A 21,461-nucleotide genomic window follows, 5' to 3' on the forward strand; every position below is an offset into this window, starting at 1 on the left:
ATACGGCAAAAGAGCTACGGAAAATATATGGGAGTAATGAGGGCTGTGAATGTGGCATGCACGTTTTCTGAAGTGATTGAAACAATAGTAACTTTCTTTTTTGTTAAAATTACTATTGGGTTGTGTAGAATAATTTTTTGCTCCCTTAGAAAATGAATATTGGAGGTTTAGGCCTGAGTAAGTGTGACCCCTACAATCCACTTTCAAAAGGTTCAGGAGAAAAAAAAAAAAAAGGTTCAGGAGGACGTGTGAATGTGTGTCTGTGTGTGAGAGAGAGCACATGTGTGTGTGCATCTGCTTAGGCCTGTGTGTGTGTGTGTGTGTGTGTCTGTGCAGGCCTTGGTGTGTGTATGTATCCGTGTGGGCTTATGTGTGTGTGTGTCTGTGTAGGCCTGCGTGTGCATGTATCTGTGTAGGCCTGTGTGTATGTATATGTGTGTAGACCTGTGTGTGTCTATGTAAGCCTGTGTGTGTGTGTATCTGTGTGGGCCTGTATATGTGTCTGTGTAGGCCTGTGTGTGTATCTGTGCAGGCCTGTGTGTGCATGTGTGTCTGTGTAGGCCTGTGTTTATCTGTGTAGGCGTGTGTGTGTGTGTGTGTAGGCCTCTGTGTGTATCTGTGTAGGCCTGTATATGTGTCTGTGTAGGCCTGTGTTTGTCTCTGTAGGCATGTGTGTGTTTGTGTGTGTGTGTGTAGGCCTGTGTGTGTGTGTGTGTATCTGTATAGCCCTGTGTGTGTATATCTGTGTAGGCCTGCATATGTGTGTATGTATCTGTGTAGGCCTGTGTGTGTGTGTGTGTGTGTGTGTAGGCCTGTGTGTGTGTGTGTGTATCTGTATAGCCCTGTGTGTGTATATCTGTGTAGGCCTGCATATGTGTGTATGTATCTGTGTAGGCCTGTGTGTGTGTGTGTGTGTGTGTGTAGGCCTGTATATGTGCCTGTGTAGGCCTGTGTTTGTCTCTGTAGGCGTGTGTGTGTGTGTGTGTGTGTGTGACTGTGTAGGCCTGTGTTTATCTGTGTAGGCCTCTGTGTGTGTGTGTCCATGTAGGAGTGTGTGTGTGTGTGTAGGCCTGTGTGTCTGTGTGTCTGTGTAGGCCTGTGTGCGCGTGCGTGTGTGTGCATGTGTGACTCGCACGCACCAGTACTAGGCAGTGGGCGTGACATGGCCCATGGAGGCACGAGGGAACTTGGCCACATCCGTTTTGCTCAAGCGTTCATTTCTCCTGTGCTGTGCTGAGAGCGGAGCTGGGCAGCCCTTTACTACTTGAGTGAGGATGAGCTCTGGGTGTGGTGTTCTGGGCCGGCTCCCAAGCCGCCTAGGGGAGCTGGTCCCTGTCCAACAGAGCTTCATCCTGGGGCCACCCGACTGGCCGTGACCCCCGCCCACTGGGGGACTTTCCAGGCCAAAGCCCGTGCCTGTCACAGAGCTGCCAGTGAACTCCGAGTCCGAGGCTCCTTCCTCCCTCGGGCACTGCGTCTTCTTGTGTGGTGTCTGACTAAGGGAAATAACCGGACCTGCATCCTCAGTGTGATAATGTGTATTCGTGGGACTGCAGTTGGAAAGGCCCACGACGACACAGGAAGTTCCTCTTTGTGAGAAGCAGTGTATGTGCTCTCGTGAAAATTCCGTCTATCATCCATAAATAGTTTATCTCTGTCTTTCACATGCTCTGGAGTTCTAGGCAAAATGTCAAAGCTGTGTGAACCCCATCTTTAATTCATTCTCACACAGAAAGCAGAAGAGACTGTTAGTGTCTAAGCGCCCCGGGCACTCATGGCGCGGTCGAGCTGGGTCTCCATCCCAGGAGCGTGAACAGAGCAGGGAGCCCGGCCTCCCCGGGGACAGACGTGGGGTCGCGGTGAGCGTGGGCCCCGCTGCTGCCCTGAAGCCCTTGCACTGGTTCCCTGGCACATGGGCCGCTGCAGCCACGGGGGGCGCAGAAAGAGGCACAAACAGCCCCAGAAGTGATGGCCTGAGCATTTTATTCAAAGGATCTAAAAACCAAATGGAAGGAAGGAAGGAAGGAAGGAAGGGGGAGGAGGACAATAAAGATCAAAATACAGACCGAATTCTGTAAGAAACAGCCAACTAAACCATTTACCTGAATGGCCTTCAACACTCAATGTTATTGCATCATTCTTGTAAAGTAAAACAAACATCCTAATTAGCCAAATTTATCAAGAAGGGCTGGATTGTGGTCTCTGTTCTTTGTCCAGGGCTCCCCTAGGTGTAAAGAACCCACCTGCCGATGCAGGAGATACAGGAGATGCAGCTTTGATCCCTGGGTTGGAAAGAGCCCCTGGAGAAGGATATGCAACCCACTCCAGTATTCTTGCCTGGAAAAGTCCATGGACAGAGAAGCCTGGCAGGCTCCAGTCCATGGGGTTGCGTAAGTGGGACACACCTGAGTGAGTGAGCACACACACACATTCTTTGTTTTCAGTATCTGTAAGAAAATTATATTTATATGAAATATAGGTTTATATCTCTAAATTACAAAAATAGGTGCTATGCTGTAGAAATATGCTGAGATTATATTTGCTGCATTAAATGTTAGCCCACCTATGAAAATCTGTGAGGGGAAAAAAGCGTCTCTCCATGAGCAAGATAAGCTACAGTGTTGCTTTTTCCGCTGATACTGTGAAATCCAGGCCAGGCACCTTGTCTTCTTGGCTGGACTCCTCCACTGAGCCCTGGACAGGCCCAGCCGCAGGGTGGTGGCCGGGATGCCACAGTCAGCGTGTTTGTTTGCATTGCTTGGTGTTTTGCTTTTCACGACGACAAGGAGATGATATAAATTCTATTTCAGTTGTAAATCTTTAAGATGCTGTTTCAGAAATTTCCCACTAATGATTTGCTCTTACAAAAAATGCAAATAAGTGTAGCTGGGGCAAGTGGGAGGGTGGTCAGGAAGCCCTCCGCCCCCAGGAGCCGGGAGAGGCTGCAGATCAGATCACCCTGAGCATCTGTCACAGTAGAAAGAGGAGGTGCCGCCAGAGCAGACCTGGGTGTGTGCAGTGTCTGAGTCAGTCGGGATGGCCCGGCTGCTTAACGAGGGACCCCGGAATGAACTCAGGAAGTGTAACGTGTACAAGCTTGCTTCCTGCTCTAACGTGTGCAAGTGTATTTCCTGCTCACACCACGGCCCTGCTGCAGCTGGGGAGCCTTGTCCTTCCTCCAGCAGCTCTGCCATCTGAGCTCACGGCTCTAGAACACGGCAGGAGGAGGTCAGTGGGGAGCTGAGAAGTACAGGGTGTGTGGGGCCGGAGTGAACCTCCCATCTCTCGGAAATGAGGTTCCAGACCCAGTCCTGCCTGGAGGGGAGCTGGTGAGCGCAGACCCCCTGACAGGGACCCCGGCCCCAGACCCATGTCCTCCTGGAACAAGTCGGCAGGGCTGAGTCACCTGGACCGCCGTGCGTCCAGACCACGGTGCATCTGTACAGACCCCCGGGGCATACGGACACACGCGTCCCACGGCCCCCTTCCTGGTTCCACTCTGTCCCCGTAAGGTCACGGGTGCCATCTGGCCCACAGGCCTGCCTCCCAGGGAGGACGTGGACTCGGCTCTGAAGGTCATTTCTGTTCCCCTCAGATGCGCTCAGGCTGATTCGCCCCTTAAACACCGTCTGTGAACTTGGAACTTGCTCAACGCGGGTTCGTCCTGGGGATAGACCATCACGAGAGTGTCTGTTTCTGAAACAGCAGGCCTGGCCCTAGCCTCGAGCTTTTCAGGGCAGCTCCAGGACCGCCTACCTGAGCATCACCTGGGGTGACTGTTTTCTCCATAAATTTGTGATCACCATCTGTGACCTATTATATCAGTGAGGGCCCGAGTGTGAACTTTTTCAATGAATACCCCCCAGATTCTTACTGCGTCAATGAAGGCTGTTTGTCCTCACCACGGCCGCTCCTCAAGCTGGTGAACCCCTGGCTCCCCACGCCCCCTTCTGCACCGTGACCCCTGGAGGCTGGCTGCCCACCTCCACCCTCTTCATGCCCGCGGGCCTCACGGGCCTGGTTCTTCTTCTTTCCTTAAATCTCATTACCTGTGATCTGCGACCTGGCAAATATAATTACTTGTCCTCTCTTTAACATTTTCTAAAATCTTTTTATTATGGGTAATTCAAAGAGTAGCCAAACTCACTTTTTCTACACCCCACCAGCCTTGCCTCCCAGACGTAGGTTACTTTTGAAGCAAATACACATGTTGTGTGTAATTTTATCTAGAGATACAGCAGTATAAATTGCTAAAATATGAAAGTTCTTTTTTATAAAAGCATAACCACCTACCAAACCTTAAAAAAAAAAAAAAAAAAAAGGCTTCATTATCATCAACTATTCAGGCAGGACTCAGAGTTCCAAGACTGTCTCACAAGCTTCTTTGTGGAGTTTGAGTCACACTCGCGCTCAGGGCCTCTTGCCGGGTGACTGCAGCACCTCCTCTGCCCACACGGGCGCCCCCCTCTCCTCCTCCCATGTAACCGCAGCGGCGAAGCTGCCCGCTCGGCCTGCAGAAGGCCCGCCAGCTGGACTGGCCGATGTCGTCTCTGGGTGTCACTTGCTGTATTCCTCTGGCCTCTGCACCTCTGCAAACGGCTGGATCGGAGGCGGCGTGAGGCTCAGCTGTGACTCGTGTGTCCCTGCTTCATCAGGAGAGGGAAGCCCTTGAGGCCTGCTGTCCCCGCCTGCATTGCTACGCTTGCGCGGGGGTCACGTGTCACCAGCCTATCCATCTGTTACAAAGTCCCCCGCCGACCCTTTCGGTTGGTGATGTTCATTACTGCCCCCAGAGCTTCTTCAGGTTACAGAGTGCCCTCCCCCACTTACCCTCAGTGATTTGCTGGAGCACTTGCAAAAGGAGACGCTCCCTCCTCTGCTGTGGGCCTCCTTTTCTGTAAGAAAACACAATAAATCCTTCTGCCCCTTGACCCCTTTCCCAAATAGTCACATCCCTTCTCTTTCCATGAGGACTGTAAACTCTAAGTGGGAAGGCATTTATTTGAGAAAAAGTTGGTATCTCAGGAAGTTTTCCTAGTTCTTGTTAAGCTTGCATCGTCTGACTTTTGTACACGTTTATACTGACGAGGACAAAAAGGGTGGGCCCATCACAAGCCTTATGTGCCGTGTGGTTGGCACGTACATTGTCTCATTAAAACCCCTCCACAGCCATGAGGGTGACGCTCCGATTCTTTCTGTCTGCAGTGAGGAATCCAAGGTGTGAAGTGAGTGGGTGGGGTCTTGTCCACGGTTGTCCACCTGTGAAGTTGGAGCCCCAGTTCTGAGAGCTGGTCCAGCTCCGAGCATGGCAGACTGTGAACTCATGAGCGTCTTCCTGCATGTCTGTGGGGCGAGGGGAGGACAAGGAGGCACCGCCCAGAAGGATGTTTAAGGAAAAGCCACTCCCAGCCATTCCCTGAAGGGAGTGCAGGGGGTTAAGGGGGTAGCGTCTGGGGTTTAGGGTCATCTGGGTGGTTAACTGGGCTGGAGGCTGCTGGGGGCTCCAAGTCCAGAAGTTGCTCCTGGCTTCTCCATCCCACAGGTATACTTGTTTACACAACAGAAGGTCGGGGGCCCCACAGATTTGTGCAGGGGACACATGCCCACCTGCTGAAGCATGGCGTTAAGTGTTGGCTTTGTTGGCAAGCGGGCATGGGTGTGTGCAGGAGGGGAGCTGGCCCGAACACAGGCAGCACCTTCGTCCCTACTTCCAGAACACCTGAGACCTGGAAGGGAAGCTCAGGCCACACACACACACCTGCTGTGCAGGTAATTTCAGGGTGTTTCCAGCCCTTCAGGAGGACATCCCCCACCACCTCTTCATGCACACCTGTGACCCTAGTGAGAGCAGTCATGTTGTATGGGGTCTGCTCAGTCTTGGTGCCAAGTGTGCAGAAGAGTCCAGAACCCTGGACTGTTGAAGCTGCTTGGAGCCGGCAGTCACCCTGGGACTCCAGCCTCAGCTCCAGCCCCCTCACTGTGCCCGTAGTTCAGGTGAATGGCCACTCCGTTGGCACCGTGCTGGCCCCGCTGGATTCCCCGGGTGTTTCCCAGGCCTGAGATGCTGGCTCGGCCTGACTCTGGGACACAGGTCCCAGGAGCATCTGCTGGCCCTGCCCTGGCCGTTCACTACAGCCGTCTGTCCTTATTAACTTGAGAAACAAGCCGGAGGACTCCTTTCATGCTCTTAGAAGTTCTTTCAGACGTTAGATTACACTTCTTCCACAATTATAGAGTGAAAGTCACTCAGTTGCGTCCAACTCTTTGCCACCCCATGGACTATATATTCCATGGAATTCTCCAGGCCAGAATACTGGAGTGGGTAGCTATTCCTTTCTCCAGGGGATCTTCCCAACCTAGGGATCGAACCCAGGTCTCTGGCATTGCAGGCAGATGCTTTGCCAGCTGAGCCACCAGGGAATCTCCCACGATTAAGGCCATTTATCTCCCTGCCACCAGTCCCAGGGCTGCAGTGAGCAACAGAACAGCCTGTAGGTTAGGGTGCAGACTCCAAACACTCTGTCCCCTGACTCCCAGGGAACAGACGCTCTGGCTCCACCTGTCACAGGAAGACCGGGAGATGGCTCACTGCCATCGCTGCCTGTGGCTCCATGTCGATGTTTATGAGTGGTTTCAAGTGTGTGCACACGTGTGTGTACGCTGCATGTGAGCCAGTGTGCCTGTGCGTTCATGTGCACGTGTTATGTAAGGACAGAGAGAGGGGGCAGGGAAAGCAGAGCCCTAAATGAGAACGGAGCCCCGTACACTCATCCAAATTCAGCTGGAGTCAGCACAGCGATGGAGGCTGGCTGGGCTTCGGCTCTGGCTCGCGTGTGAGGGGGACCGGGTTCTCACCGGGCCTGTGGGTTTTGTGGGGAGAAGCCCAGGGGTGACCGCCTGGAACACACACGTTCCCGGTGAGGTGACTCCCTGCTTCACGGCTCCCTGTGCACCTGCCAAGCCTTCCCTTGCAGATCTTCTCCAGGAAACGAGGACGGGAATCAGGAGCTTTTTTACTTAAATCTGCCTGCAAGAGCCAAGGCGTATTTAAGATTCATCTCACTGACAACACTCCAAAACCCACTGGCAGGGCTCCGGTGTGATCTGGGCGTGCCGTTCACTGCTTTGGCTCACAGGACAGATGTGATGCAGGAGAATAGAGCTTTAGGGACCGAAACCACCTCAATGCAGCCTTGAGAGCTGCCAGCCCACCCAGACGGTGAATACAATCTTCTCGAGGTCACTGGAGAGAGAGGACTGGGACCCAGAACAAGGACCCAGGTGTAAAGTCCCTTTCAGGGCTCAGTGTGTAACTCACATCTGAAGTCTTTGAGATTCTGAAGATCTGCACAGCGGTTCCTTTGTCTGCTTTGGTTAAGGTTTATGGAAATAAGACCCAATCTAGTCCTAAGAGAGGCCTTGACTACTGTTGACAAATCTCAAAGACTAGCCAGTGTGATAACAAGCTCAGCATGAAAACACATTTCTATAGCAACAGACATTTTCTCTTAAATTAAATGAAAGCAAAAGCAAAGCATCCTATCCTATAAGAAAAGCATATAAAATTATAAGAAGGAAAACCATGGCATTTTTGCTTTCTTGGAATAGTCATGAAATGTGTATGGTTTTCTCAATTTCCATCTGGTGTCTTTTCTCATATGTCCAATGCATATGTCATCCGAACTTCTCATGAGTTCTGACTTTGTCAATAAAAAACATATTTAAAATGGTGTTCTTTGTGAAAATCATAGTAAAATTGAATGTATGAATGTGAGAGTTGGGCAATAAAGAAGGCTGAAGAATTGATGCTTTAACTGTGGTGCTAGAGAAGACTCTGAGAGTTCTTTGGATAGCAAGGAGACCAAGCCAGTCAATCCTAAAAGAAATCAACCCTGGATATTCATTGGAAGGACTGATGCTGAAGCCAAAGCTTCAATACCTTGGCCACCTGATGTGAAGAGCCAACTCATTGGAAAAGACCCTGATGCTGGGAAGATTGAGGGCAGGAGGAGAAGGGGGTGACAGAGAATGAGACGGTTAGATGGCATCACTGACTCAATGGACATGGGTTTGAGCAAGCTCCGGGAGTTAGTGGACAGGGAGGCCTGGTGTGCTGCAGTCCATGGGGTTGCAAAGAGTTGGACACAACTTAGAGGCTAAAAACCAACAGCAATGATTAAATCAATATTAATTACAACTTACTCTCACTACCTGCCATTTCCCTTAAAAGTGACAGGAAACTCTTCAGAATGACAAGATAATTTCATTAAGTGCTTGTCTTATAGAAGTCTAGTCCATGGGCATATTAAGTTTGCTTAATTACTTGATAAAATGATAGGCTAATTGATATATTCTTATTAACTAAGTTATGAATAATGATAATAATGCTTCCTATCTATCTATCTATCTATCTATCTATATATATCACTTTTCCTTTTAAAAGTGCTCTCACTACACTACATGATTTCATCATAGAGTTTTAAGAGCCGATGTAAAACCTAAAAAACAAAACTGATAATTACTCTTACAATTTTAGACAGTGCATTCACTATCAGGATTATTTTTTTTTATTTTATAAAAATGTCTTCAAATTCCATGTTTCTGAATGACTGAGTAGCTAATATCTAATTGGAGCAGTTACTTAATCAGCATTTTAGCAGAACACATATTTTGCCAAACCATTTTACCATGATCAAAATTCTGTGGTCCAAGATGGACTTGATAGAAATGGATAGAAATGAGCAGCAAAGAAAAACAGTTTTGTTTTCACTAGAAATCCTGACAAAGTTCAGTTAGAACATGCTTTCTTTTCCTCGTCTCCCCCAAGATCCTCCGACTGGCCTCCTGTCTCAACAGGGAACACTGCAGCATCTTAGTCCCCACCAGGACCATCCGCTCTGCCTTGAATGGAGTCTCTCACGTGCCGTCAGGCTGCCCCAGGGCCCAGAAGCCGGCTCTGACCCCAGAGTCCCCTCCTCTGCCCTGACCTTTGCAAAGTGAAAGCAGACGTCAGAGGTTGAAAACCAGCCTCATGCTCTTTGGGAGGGATCAGAACACTTTAATGGCTCCAGTGAATCAAAATAAACTGCAATAAATCCCCAATCTACATTTAAATTTTTAAATTAGACATTTTTCACACTTGCTCATGAGAATTGAATAGTATGACATTTTTGAAAACATTTTACGTGAAAACATGTAATTCTCAGTCAATTTGCATGTGCTTATATAGATATTTGGGAGTAGACTCCTTTTGTTCTGGTCAAAGCATGATTCCTTTCTTGGGGTGCTCTGGGAAACCAGAAGACCACCTTTTCAGGAAACCAGATTTCTGCCTGGTGAATTCGTGCTTTGTGCTACCTTGATGTTTGAGGATCCAGGTGGTAGCCACCCTGACCTTGAGATGAATAACTAATTTCTGCCACCTCCCCCTGCCTGTTAGCTGCTGAGAACATGCTTTTCCTTCCAGGTTGCAATTGAAAACACAGAGGCCCAGAGATACATGCAGGCCTTATACAATCAAATAGATGTCCTGAATCCATGAGCTATAATTCAGAAATTATAGCTGAATTATAACTCAGAAATATCCTCTTAGGAGAGCTTTCCAGCCTCCTCATTCTGAATTTTAAAAATCATATTTACAGGTTTTATGTGCAGTTTAGAAATCCATTTTGTGCCAAGGAGCAACATATTTGAAATAACAATATTTTTAAATCTATCTGTCTATCTGTCTTCTCTGCTCCAGATACCTGTTAAGTGAGTTGATGTTTATTCTCACTTGATCACTTTTGAGGGCCTAGAGATATTACCACCTCCCTTTGGTCACTATTGAGTGTCTAGAGATGGTACCATCTCCCTTTCATGGATAACAAAGTGAAGCTTCAAAGAATGAAGTCGCATAGGTAGTAAGTGACGGAACAAGGTTTTGAACAACCAGATGCCCGAGACCAGCATCCACTGTCAGAAGTGAGAAATGACACTGACGGAAAACAAAGCTGTACAAAGTTGACATCCGAAGTGGAAAGTCAAGTAGTCTGGGACCTTTGTGAGCAGAGAAAGTGGGTCCAGACAGCTCCGCGAGGTGCCAGCAGCAGGACAGGGGAGATGCCGTAGGTCACCGACGGAGGCTTATCCAGGGTCCAGTGCACAGTATTTGCTGAGTAAGAAGGCTTAGAAACTGAAGACAGTATATTGCCCTGGAAAGATCAAGGGTTTTGGCGTCAGACAGTCTGGGTCCAAATCCTGGCCTGGGACAGATGGTGGCAGGCAACTGTGATTTCATGATAACACGGGCTGACCTTAGGGAGCCTTCTTTGTTTGTGGGTCCTCAGGAAGTGGTGGGTTATCTATAGACAGAGAAAGTGTTTATTGGAATATAATTGCTTTTCACTGTTGCGTTAGTTTCTGCTGTATCACTTTGTGAATTAGCCACATGTATTATCTCACACTGTTTATCTTAAACATAGGACTCCAGAAGCACCGTTGGGTCCTATCTAAGTGTTCTGAAGGACAGAGACTGTAGCCTTGTGGACAATAAGTCCATTCATTTTAGCATCCAACACTGACACCGAGCCACTTCCAGGAGGAAAGTGACCTTCCTTGGGTACTTTTGACATGGGAGATTATAATGCAGATGAACTTTTATTATTTTACCAATTATAAAAATCCAACCCAATACTCTCTGAAGAAAGTCATCCTAAGCAGAGACCTTTGAGCCTGACTATAGCATTTCATCCTTTAGGTGATCAATCGATGCCTCGTTAATTTCCAGTGCCAGAGTGTATCACTTGTAATTTCCTAAGCTATCGAGCTAGTAAATCTTAATTAATGTAAGTATTATTTAGGCAGAGTGGCTCAGCCAACAGGTGGTGAGTGGGTCTCAAGCCCCGGGGTAAGAACAGCACTTTGGAAGGCTTCTTCTCCCATCACAGTCTAAGTAAAATTAAGCCCTTCCAGTATAAACACACACGTAGGAAGCAAAGCATGGTCCTCTCGCCGCAATGTCTGCTAAGCTGCGATGCCTCCACTCAAAGTTATAAAACTGAACGTGGACAGTCGAGAAGTACTCCAGACCCTCCTAGGCTGCACCCCCTTCACAGCCAATCCCAGGCCCTCTCCCCTTCTGCTCTGCCCCCCTCCCCGCTCCCCCTCTCACCCACATGCTCCCGCCCACAGGATCCCTTTCCTCAGCCCTCAGGTTCATCTGCGTGTTCTCCTATGGGCCCCTCCTCCCACCTGGTCACCACCTGGCCCCCCGGAGCCGGCGCACAGTGGGTCCACATTGCTTTCTCCTTCAAACCTCTTCAAAAGGTGGTTTCAGCTCTTCATTTTGCCTTCAGTCTTCCACGGACTTCCTGAACCTCCTCCAGCTTCAGCTGAACTCATTAATGTCACTGAATTCTGACTTCCGAATCCAATTTACATATTTTAAATCCATCTTGATGGGCCTCCCATCAAAGTGCAGGCAACACCACTGGTCACGTTTTAGCGAGATTTCCTGTGCACCCTCCCTCCCTCTCTCTTCCTTCCCTCCCTCCCTTCTTTCCTTCCTTCCTCTTCCCCCCCCTCCCATTTCCTTACTTCCTATGGGCACATTTCTCACGTTGGAAGCTTGTTTGTGTATTTTGCATCTTTGAATAAAAATAAGACTGAAACTGTTAAACCACTCGGATAATATAGGGAATTCCAGGTGTTGGAATGGAACAGATATTTGGATGTTATTAATGTTCAAAACAAATGAGCATTATCTAGGATGTAATTCCTAAGAAAAAATTCACTTGTAACAAAGCTGGGGGCAGGGAGGGGGAGGGGGGGCGGTTCTGAGGCTTTTTTGGAAAAAAAGCCAAAGTCACCAGGTCAGAGAAAGAAAGGGCTCGCCGACTTCACCTCCAAGCTGCGCTTTCTAAGTTAAATATTGACTTCAGTTCAGTTCAGTCGCTCAGTTGTGTTCAACTCTGCAACCCCATGGACTGTTGCCCATCAGGCTTCCCTGTCCATCACCAACTCCCGGAGCTTGCTCAAACTCATGTCCATCGAGTTAGTGATGCCATCCAACCATCTCATCCTCTGTTGTCCGCTTCTCCTCCCACCTTCAATCGTTCCCAGCATCAGGGTCTTTTCCAAAGAGTCAGTTCTTCACATCAGGTGGCCAAAGTATTGGAGCTTCAGCTTCAGCATCAGTCCTTCCAATGAATATTCAGGACTGAATTTCTTTAGGATAGACTGGTTTGAGCTCCTTGCAGTCCAAGGGACTCTCAAGAGTCTTCTGCAAGGTTAGGTAAGTAAACATTGACTTACTTTCCTGCATTACCAAGTGTATGCAGTGGATGGACACCGAAAATCTGAATTAGATTTCAGTTACTAGTGTTAAGAATGGCTCCATTTGCTTTAGTTTTAAAATATGTCCAAAAGTTGAGCTGAAACCTAAGTTACCAGCAGTGTGACAGGTTGGCTCATCTTTTATCTGAAGGTCTCCTCTGCTTCCTGGAGGGATGACCCAGGCCCGAAGAAGGGAGCCCTCAGGGACTCCTCACAGTCCAGCCTCGCATCTTCCTAGGGATAACTGAGGCCTCAGACCTTGGCTCCCCGCTCACCCCCTCAGTCTCAGCCTCCCCTACGGGGAGGGCGGGTGGAGGGCCACGGGGTGGGAAGGGAAAGCAGGTGGCAGACGTGAACTCCGGTTATTGTAAGAAGTGGACAGTGCAGAGGCTGAGGTGAAGACGGTGGGCAGCTGGGCTGGGCTGGGTAGTGGAGGCCTGGGTGTGCACTGGGAGCACTGTGAACCCGCGGTGACCTTAGAGATAGTGGGCGCAGGTGAGCCGCACTGCAGACATGGACACGGGGGTCTGCCGCATGGCGGGGCTCAAGTCTCAGCCCCTCACCCGCAGCTCAGCGTCCTGCCAGACTGACCACGTGCTCTCCTGCTCCCTGTGGGGCTGCTGAAGGCGGACGAGCTGCACAGAACCACTCACTGGGCAGACGCAGGGTCGGGGGACGGGGGTACCTGTCAGACCGGCGGGGGCTCTGAGGGGCTCGGGATTCGGCCTGTCCCAGCCGCTCGGCTCCGGCGCCTCGGGCACTGGCATCCACCACATGCTCAGCAGTGTGAAGACACGTGGGCCTCAGCAGTGATGTCCTCGCGGGCTGTGTGTGTCCGAGCGGAGCCTCCTATCTGTGAGAACGGCTTCCTCACGCCCACTTCACCCCAGCGGCATCGCAGGGGCAACTCTGTGTGCTTTTTATACGATAATAACTTGCTCCTCTCGAGGATATAATCAGGGAACAATCACTTGTTTCAGGGAAGGGGTGAAAGAGCAGGAGGGAGGCAGGGAGGAAAGAACGAGAAAGGCAGGTAGGGGAAACATGCAGGGTACAAAGCCCAGGGAGGTTGTCTGTGGACCCAAGTGCCCCCCCCCCCCCCGGTCACTGGGCCAAGGGACACATCAGATCCCAGCAGCAGAGCGAGGCCGGTTCCAGCTGCTGGAACTGACTGGACCGAGGAGGGGACAGGGCAGTCTGGGCAGTCTGTGAATGACAGGGACACCATCTGTTTTTCCTTGAATGACCCGGGTGCCACCAGGAAGCCACCCAGGGGAGCACTGACCCTTCGGTGGTCCACCTGGGGTGTGACCTTGGGACACGATCTCTGATGCTGGCACGTCCTCTCGGGTTTCCAGCGACCAGGGCATCGCAGAGGACAGACGGGGAGGCGGGCAGCCCTGCCCTCTCTCCAGCTCTCCTGGGCCCTGCCTGCTCCGGCGGTCTCGTTTGGGAGCCACGTGAATCACAGCTGTACTCAGGCTTCTTCTTTGTGCCTGTAGTGGAGACATCATTGTCACACATTTCTGCCACTCTGCTCGATTTTCTAGTAACTTACTCGGGACCGCGAGGCCCCGCAGAGTGTGGGAGGTGGACTCTGTGTCCCCTCAGGTCAGAGGGGATCTCTCCCCTCAGTGGCCCCTCACAGCTGCTTTTGACCGATTCTCTATCTGGCTCTTAAAATGACAGATCCAGCTGGGGTTTGAAGTTTGTGATGTCTGTGTTTCTTTCTTGAGGGGGAAGTGAAAAGCAGAGTTGTTAAAATTCAAAGCTGGACCGGCTGCTGGTGGCCAGAGGGCAGCAGATGGGCCCGTGTCTCAAGCGGCAGCGATGCGCTGTCTGGTGAGGGGTCCCAGGTGGCCGGAGCAGCCACCATGGCCCCAGCGGTCCCGTTGTGACGCCGGCATCCAGCGGCCACCGTTTCCGCTCTCGGAAGAGTCAGCAGCCTGTCTGCAGGCTGTCAGCCTGTGAACCACAAACCTGCCGCTCCAGTCCTCTGGGGCAGAGAGAACCCGGAGTCCTTGGGAGTCACTGTCAGGTCACAGCTGAAATTTTCTTGGCAGGATCAGTGGCTCCCACTGAAAAGGACGTGTACCCGAGCAGACTGAGCTGCAGGTTCCTGTGACTCACTTGCCTTCAAAGACTCCACAAGGCCAGACCCTGCCTGGGGTGCAGCTGATGGGCCGGCGGCACCCCCCCACTCCCCCCGTGTACCCACCCAGGGCCATCGCCAGCCTGCGGGTGCCGCTGTGCGCTGTTCGGGGCTGCAGCCTGAGTCCTGCCGCAGCTTCGACAGCCTCTGACCCTGGTGCGGGCCTGAAAGCCTCCAGGCTGCAATGGCTGCCTGACTGAGGGCTTCATTATCATCAAGAGGCGAGTGTACATCGGACGTGACTTGGTCATGGAATGTTCATCTCCAAAATGCCTCTGTCTGAGAGATTTGCAAGCCCTGGATCTTTTCAAGGCTGCTAGCAGCTGGAGTTCAGCTGCAGCTCCCGATGGGTTTTGAATGCTAATCACTGCGGTACCCAGTTGTGGCCGAGTCTCATTGCTGAGGGAGACCATCCATCGTGGAGCCGTCACGAGGCTGCGATGGCTTCAGAGGGGAGGTAACAGACAGTGTAGATCTGTCCGTTCCTGCTCCAAGTATCACACTGACAAGACCCTCATATTTAGAGCAGGCGGCCTTGGGGGACGTTTAAGGTCACACTGGGCCGTGTCTGGAGTTTTGTTGCAGAAGCACTGCTATCAAGCAATCGTGTGTATAATACGGTTGCTGTTTAGACGGGTGTCAGCTCACTGATTAATCTAGAGCAAACGCAGGAGGAAAATCAGAGAAAGCACGGAAACAGTGGGACAGCTTTACTGTCAGACGTGCTGTTCACGCCAGTAGCACTTATATTCCTGAATCCCAAGGACAGTCCCTGGGCGGCTGCACCTGGTCAGGACGCAGGGAGAGCCCGCAGCCCTACAGACACCTGGTCAGGACACAGGGAGAGCCCGCAGCCCTACAGACACCTGGTCAGGACACAGGGACAGCCCGCAGCCCTACAGACACCTGGTCAGGACACAGGGACAGCCCGCAGCCCTACAGACACCTGGTCAGGACACAGGGAGAGCCCGCAGCCCTACAGACACCTGGTCAGGACACAGGGAGAGCCCGCAGCCCTACAGACACCTGGTCAGGACACAGGGACAGCCCGCAGCCCTACAGACACCTGGTCAGGACACAGGGACAGCCCGCAGCCCTACAGACACCTGGTCAGGACACAGGGACAGCCCGCAGCCCTACAGACAAGCCTTTTCACCCATCTAGCTCTGTGGCCACGCGTGCCTGAAGGGGTAGGTGAGCAGCCATGGCACTGCACAGGGCAGGCCGGGTGACCGCTCTCACCAGCCCTGAGAGGCGGCCCCAGGAGGGCGGGGCTGGGTCCTTGCCACCCACTCCTGGTACTCGGGCATCACTGCCAGCCCCTCTCCACCTCGGGCACGCGTGACGGGGAAGGCATTTCATTCTGACCCTAGCATCCATCACAGCCGTTTCCTTGATGTTTAAAGGAAGAAGATACCCTAATCTCTAAGCCAGACTGCATAATACATCATAAAAATTACTTGAAAAAATATGAAACACGCTCTGAACATGCTTATTCAGCTGCACAGCGTCTGTGTAACTCGGGCTGTGCTCATTAGAACCAGCTCCAGGACTGCCAAGTCTGCCTCGTGGTACCTATGACTGTTTAGTCAACATAAGAAAATAAGCCTGAAAATATTCCAGGTTGTCACTGGCTGGGTAGGACTGGACAAACATTTAGGTTTCCTTATTTTCTAGATAGAAAGGACAGAAGTCCTCTGGACAATGATTCATTTTTTGAAGTAACCGTTTTATAAAAATCCTTGCATAGCCATCTCTGTGCATCTTATTTCAACACTCCTAAATTACTGTCAGTTTTAAGCCAAACTTATGCAAATAATGCAAATTTATCAAAACTTTATATTAGATTGTATATACTTAGAATATGTAAATACTTGTATGTGAATATATAAATATTTACATAACATGAATGTATAAATATTTACATATCATTATATTTATATTGTAATAAATAGTATCTCAGAGAAGGCGATGGCACCCCACTCCAGTACTCTTGCCTGGAAAATCTCATGGATGGAGGAGCCTGGTAGGCTGCAGTCCATGGGGTCGCTAAGAGTCGGACATGACTCAGCGACTTCACTTTCACTTTTCACTTTCATGCACTGGAGAAGGAAATGGCAACCCACTCCAGTGTTCTTGCCTGGAGAATCCCAGGGATGGGGGAGCCTGGTGGGCTGCCATCTATGGGGTCGCACAGAGTTGGACACGACTGAAGTGATTTAGCAGCAAATAGTATCTATTCATCTAGGGATTCCCAGGTGGCTCAGGGGTAAAGAATCTGCCTGCCAATTCCAGAGACATGGGAGACACGGGTTCGATCCCTGGGTCAGGAAGATCTGCTGGAGAAGGAAATGGCAGCCCATTCCAGTATTCTTGGCCTGTAAAATGTCATGGGCAGAGGAGCCTGGTGGCGCAGAGAAGGACATGGCTGAGTGACTAAGGACATGGCGGAGTGACTGTGCGCGTGCTCGCGCGCGAATAGCGTCTATATATGTTTATGTGCCTCGCACTTTTTCTAAGTTTATACCCAAGTCACCATTTCCGGTCTACCTCTCTGGCAATATATGTATACATAATTAGGTTTCCTCTGCCTTTTCTTTATCATCTTCTCTTTTCGTTTTAAAGCTGTGCACCAGTCTTCCTAACCTTTCTATTTTAAATCCAGCCCCGTGGAAACCTTTTTTATCCAACCAGTACGCGGCAGTGCAGTGGGTTCAGAAGCAGCAGGAAGAAAGCCATGAAGACAGGGCTGTTTTGTGGTTTGCTTTCATCTGTGCTGCTATTTAGGTCTCTGCTTCACACACAAAGGGGCTGGAGTGTCGGAAGGATGTTCTGCCCCGTCAGAGGAGGCCAGGACCGGTCCTCACGGTCAGGGAAGGACGCACTGCAGGCTCCCTTTCCTGTCCCCAGGGCCACCTTCACTGCCCCAGGCCTCTGGACATTCTGTGTTCTCTTTACATCATAATCTCCCTGAAGGTCACTCGTTCAGGCCAAGTACTGGCTGTGAGTCCGAGGAGACCACACCTCAGGGCACGTGCAGGAGCTGCCCAGGGCCTGGCTGCTCTCGGCCCACAGCCCTGGGGTTCACACAGGTTCTTGCCCTCCCAGTTGTGTGTGTGCCTCTCTGTGCATGTGGATGTGTGTGTGTGTATCCTTTTTTAAGACAGAAAATATAAAGCTAACTACGATCCGAGATATTATACTCATAGAATTATCTTATTTTCTCAGTTCAGTTCAGTTCAGCCACTCAGTCGTGTCTGACCCTTTGCGACCCCATGGACTGCAGCACGCCAGGCCTCCCTGTCAATCACCAACTCGTGGAATTGACACAGACTCACGTCCACTGAGTTGGTGATGCCATCCAACCACCTCATCCTCTGTCGTCCCCTTCTCCTCCTGCCTTCAATCTTTCCCAGCATGAGGGTCTTTTCCATTGAGTCAGTTCTTCGCATCAGGTGGCCAAAGTATTGGAGTTTCAGCTTCAGCTTCAGTCCTTCCAATGAATATTCAAGATTTCCTTTAGAATGGACTGGTTTGATCTCCTTGCAGTCCAAGGCACTCTCAAGTCTTCTCCAACACCATGGTTCAAAAGCATCAATTCTTTGGCACTCAGCTTTCTTTATAGTCCAACTCTCACAGCCACACATGATTACTGGAAAAACCATAGCTTTGACTAGATGGACCTTTGTTGGCAAAGTAATGTCTCTGCTTTTTAATACACTGTCTGCATTGGTCATAACTTTTCTTCCAAGGAGCATCTTTTAATTTCATGGCTGCAGTCACCATGTGTAGTAATTTGGGAGCCCCCAAAATAAAGTCTCTGTTTCCATTGTTTCCCCATCTATTTGCCATGAAGTGATGGGACCGGATGCCATGATCTTAGTTTTCTGAATGTTAAGCCAACTTTTTCACTCTCCTCTTTCACTTTCATCAAGAGGCTCTTTAGTTCCTCTTCACTTTCTGCCATAAGGGTGGTGTCATCTGCATATCTTACTTTCTATCTAGTACATTTTATTTTTCTAGAAAACATTTACAGGGATGATTACACAGTGAAAGGTGTAATTCATTAGGATATTCAGAGTTTGCCAAGCAGGAGAGGCACGCACGTCACGTTTACTCTGCACTGAGTGAGCTGTGGCCTCAAGACAAGGCTCCCCCGTGAGTGTCAAGGAAACATTAAAAATGCGAGAGCATATTGTAAACAGTCTCCCTCCTTTGGTCCTTGAAAACTTATTCCTGCAGATCTAAGTACACGACCAGGGCATTTCCAACCTCCAAGAGCATGTCAGCATATCATGTCTTCTCCCAAGTCACGGGGAAGGTCATCGTGGGATTCAGCCAGAGATGCCCCATCACATCTCTTACCTGCAAATTGTTATTTCCTGCTTTTCCTCCCCAAGCTGATTAAGTCCTAGCCTTAGCGATGAAGTGTTAGAGTTTTACTCTCTAACCTTCCTATTCACTCCTATTTCTTGAAATAATTACAATGGATTGGGTTGTACCGTGAACAATAAATTGTTCCTCTATTTCTTGCTGCAGAGTACGCAGTGTCCTCTGACGCAAGGAATGGAACATGTCCAGACAGACAGACTGGCAGCCCGCCTGCTTGCCAGGCGGCAACGAGTCAGAGTCTGTCCGAGACTTCCAACCCGAAGCTTGTCCTTCCCTGAGGTGGTGGGGTCGGGCGGCCGTCGGGGACCTGAGGGGCGCTCCCCTCAGACTGAAGTGGGGCGGCCACCGGAGGACGCTCGGGCCAGGCATGTCCTCACCCACAAACGCCAGCCAGGCCGCAGGCTCCCCTGAGGCAGCTGCAGTGCGTGTGGCGGGGGAGGGCGTTAGGTGCCCACCCCCACGCGTGTCCTCTCGAGCCCTGTCGTCCCCGGCTCTTCTCACTCCCGAGCAGCCGCGCTGGGACCCCACCGTCGCCTCAGCCACCCACACAGGCGCAGGCGGAAAGCGCCGCCTCCGCCCAGCGCCCAGCGGGTCTGGCGGTGAGGCGGGGGCGGACGCGGCAGTGGCCCCGGAAGTTGTCCGTCCAGGGCCTCCCTGGCGGGTGGGACCACAGGAAGCGGAAGCAGGCAGGGTCAGCGGTCAGGCCCGGCTTTCTACCTCAGAATCGTCTGAAAGTGATGAGGTTTGGGTTTGCCCTGTGTGAGCTGGCAAAGCGGCGGATGAGGCGGCCGCAACTCTCGCACGTGGGGCCCTGTAGGATTTGGCTCACAAGATGCAGCAGGACCACCTGGGCACATCTCCTGACCATGAGTCCCCCATGCCCACCTGCCGCCTTCTCTACACGGAGACAAGGTGTGTTCCCCGTGATCCCTGCTCAGGCAAACGAGCGTTCTTACAGCCTCTGCAGAGTGAGCGATGTGCACATGCGCGTGCCCGTTTACAGCAGTGGGACAAGCTGCTGCTGCTGCTAAGTCGCTTCAGTTGTGTATGACTGTGCGACCCCATAGACGGCAGCCCACCAGACTCCTCTGTCCCTGGGATTCTCCAGGCAAGAAGACAAGAGTGACAGCCAAAGGTTGTTCACGGAGGAAGACGGGCCAGCCAGCACACTGTCCCTCACCCTCAACCGTATCGTTGTTCATCTGAGGTCAGCGATTGGTTCTTTAGAAGAGACGGCTGCAAGGAACAGCAGATGACATGCTGAATCTAGAAAGGAATTCACGTCATCCTGAAATAGAACTTAAACAGGCAACTGAGAGATACAGTGATCACACCATATCTGTGCTGTGCAAAGAAAGCATCAGTCAGTCAGTTCAGTCGCTCAGTCGTGTCCGACTGTTTGCGACCCCATGAATCACAGCACGCCAGGCCTCCCTGTCCATCACCAACTCCCGGAGTTCACTCAGACTCACGTCCATTGAGTCAGTGATGCCATCCAGCCATCTCATCCTCTGTCGTCCCCTTCTCCTCCTGCCCCCAATCCCTCCCAGCATCAGAGTCTTTTCCAATGAGTCAACTCTTCGCATGAGGTGGCCAAAGTACTGGAGTTTCAGCTTTAGCATCATTCCTTCCTAAGAAATCCCAGGGCTGATCTCCTTCAGAATGGACTGGTTGGATCTCCTTGCAGAAGCATAAATGACATTAATTCTGAACTTTTGAGAAAAAAATAGACAAAAACATTTTTAAGGAACGATTTTATTTTCCTGTAATGCCTAGGGGTGGGGGAAGCATTTAACTTTCAGTAGACTAAAACCAGAACTTCACAGTAACAGATGAAAACATACTTAGGTTTTTTGTTAACTTTTAAAATTCTCTGAAGTGTGTCACTGATGCTCCCATTCCAGAAACTCTGTGGCGTCTAAAAGTTGTTCTGTGACCTTTTGAGAACAGGCTTCTGAATTCAGACTTCACTCTGGTTTATGGGGTGCTTTCCAACATTTAACTGCAAACTCTGGTTCTGAGTTCTAACTCTTGACTTACTCGACTGTCATGGCTATTTGTGAGAAATCAAGCAAGACACAAAAATCCTCAGAGGATGAGGATTCATGACATTCCAAAGGACATGATCAGCCCTGGGGGATTTCTAAAACTATTTTAGGAGCTGTCTCTTGTCCCCGTGTTGGGGTCAGTGGGTGTCTCTCCGGGGAGTACTTTGCCTTCTCCGTCAACAGTAAGAAACAGGACATCCCAGAAGCTCATTCGTGGCTCAGAAGCTGGATCTCTGAAATGTATCTCACCGAGATTCTAAAAAACACACGCATATATTAGACAAGGGGATGCATTCTCCCTGGTGGTTTACAGTGCTGTGTTTATTTCAGTTATACAACAGGGTGATTCAGTTAGATTTATGTGTGTTTTTTCATATTCTTTTCCATTGTAGGTTATTATAATATACCGAATAGTTCCCTGTGCTATGCAGCAGGACCTTGCTGTTTGTCTATTTTGCCTGTAGCAGCTTGTATCTGCTAATCCCAAACCCCTAGTTTATCCCCACCCCTCATTTCCACTTTGGTAACCATAAAGGAGGGTCTGTTTCTGTGTT

General features: G+C 50.4%; 1 protein-coding gene and 2 long non-coding RNA genes across 19 annotated transcripts in view; 1 reads left to right on the top strand and 2 right to left on the bottom strand.

The window, feature by feature from the left end:
- The window catches only part of MYT1L (myelin transcription factor 1 like), a 396,883-nt gene that overhangs the window by 152,425 nt on the left and 222,997 nt on the right, over nucleotides 1-21,461 (top strand). The window lies entirely within an intron of this gene.
- On the bottom strand, nucleotides 2,439-6,929 carry LOC133253256 (uncharacterized). Its single transcript, XR_009738257.1, has 3 exons — nucleotides 5,144-6,929; nucleotides 4,831-4,895; nucleotides 2,439-4,646 (listed from the first exon to the last, which is right to left on the bottom strand). It is a non-coding gene; the product is annotated as an uncharacterized LOC133253256 (long non-coding RNA).
- Nucleotides 9,903-19,879, bottom strand: LOC133253257 (uncharacterized). Its single transcript, XR_009738258.1, has 3 exons — nucleotides 19,237-19,879; nucleotides 13,601-13,811; nucleotides 9,903-10,343 (listed from the first exon to the last, which is right to left on the bottom strand). It is a non-coding gene; the product is annotated as an uncharacterized LOC133253257 (long non-coding RNA).

This window comes from Bos javanicus, chromosome 8 (assembly GCF_032452875.1).
Source record: "Bos javanicus breed banteng chromosome 8, ARS-OSU_banteng_1.0, whole genome shotgun sequence".
NCBI lineage: Eukaryota > Metazoa > Chordata > Mammalia > Artiodactyla > Bovidae > Bos > Bos javanicus.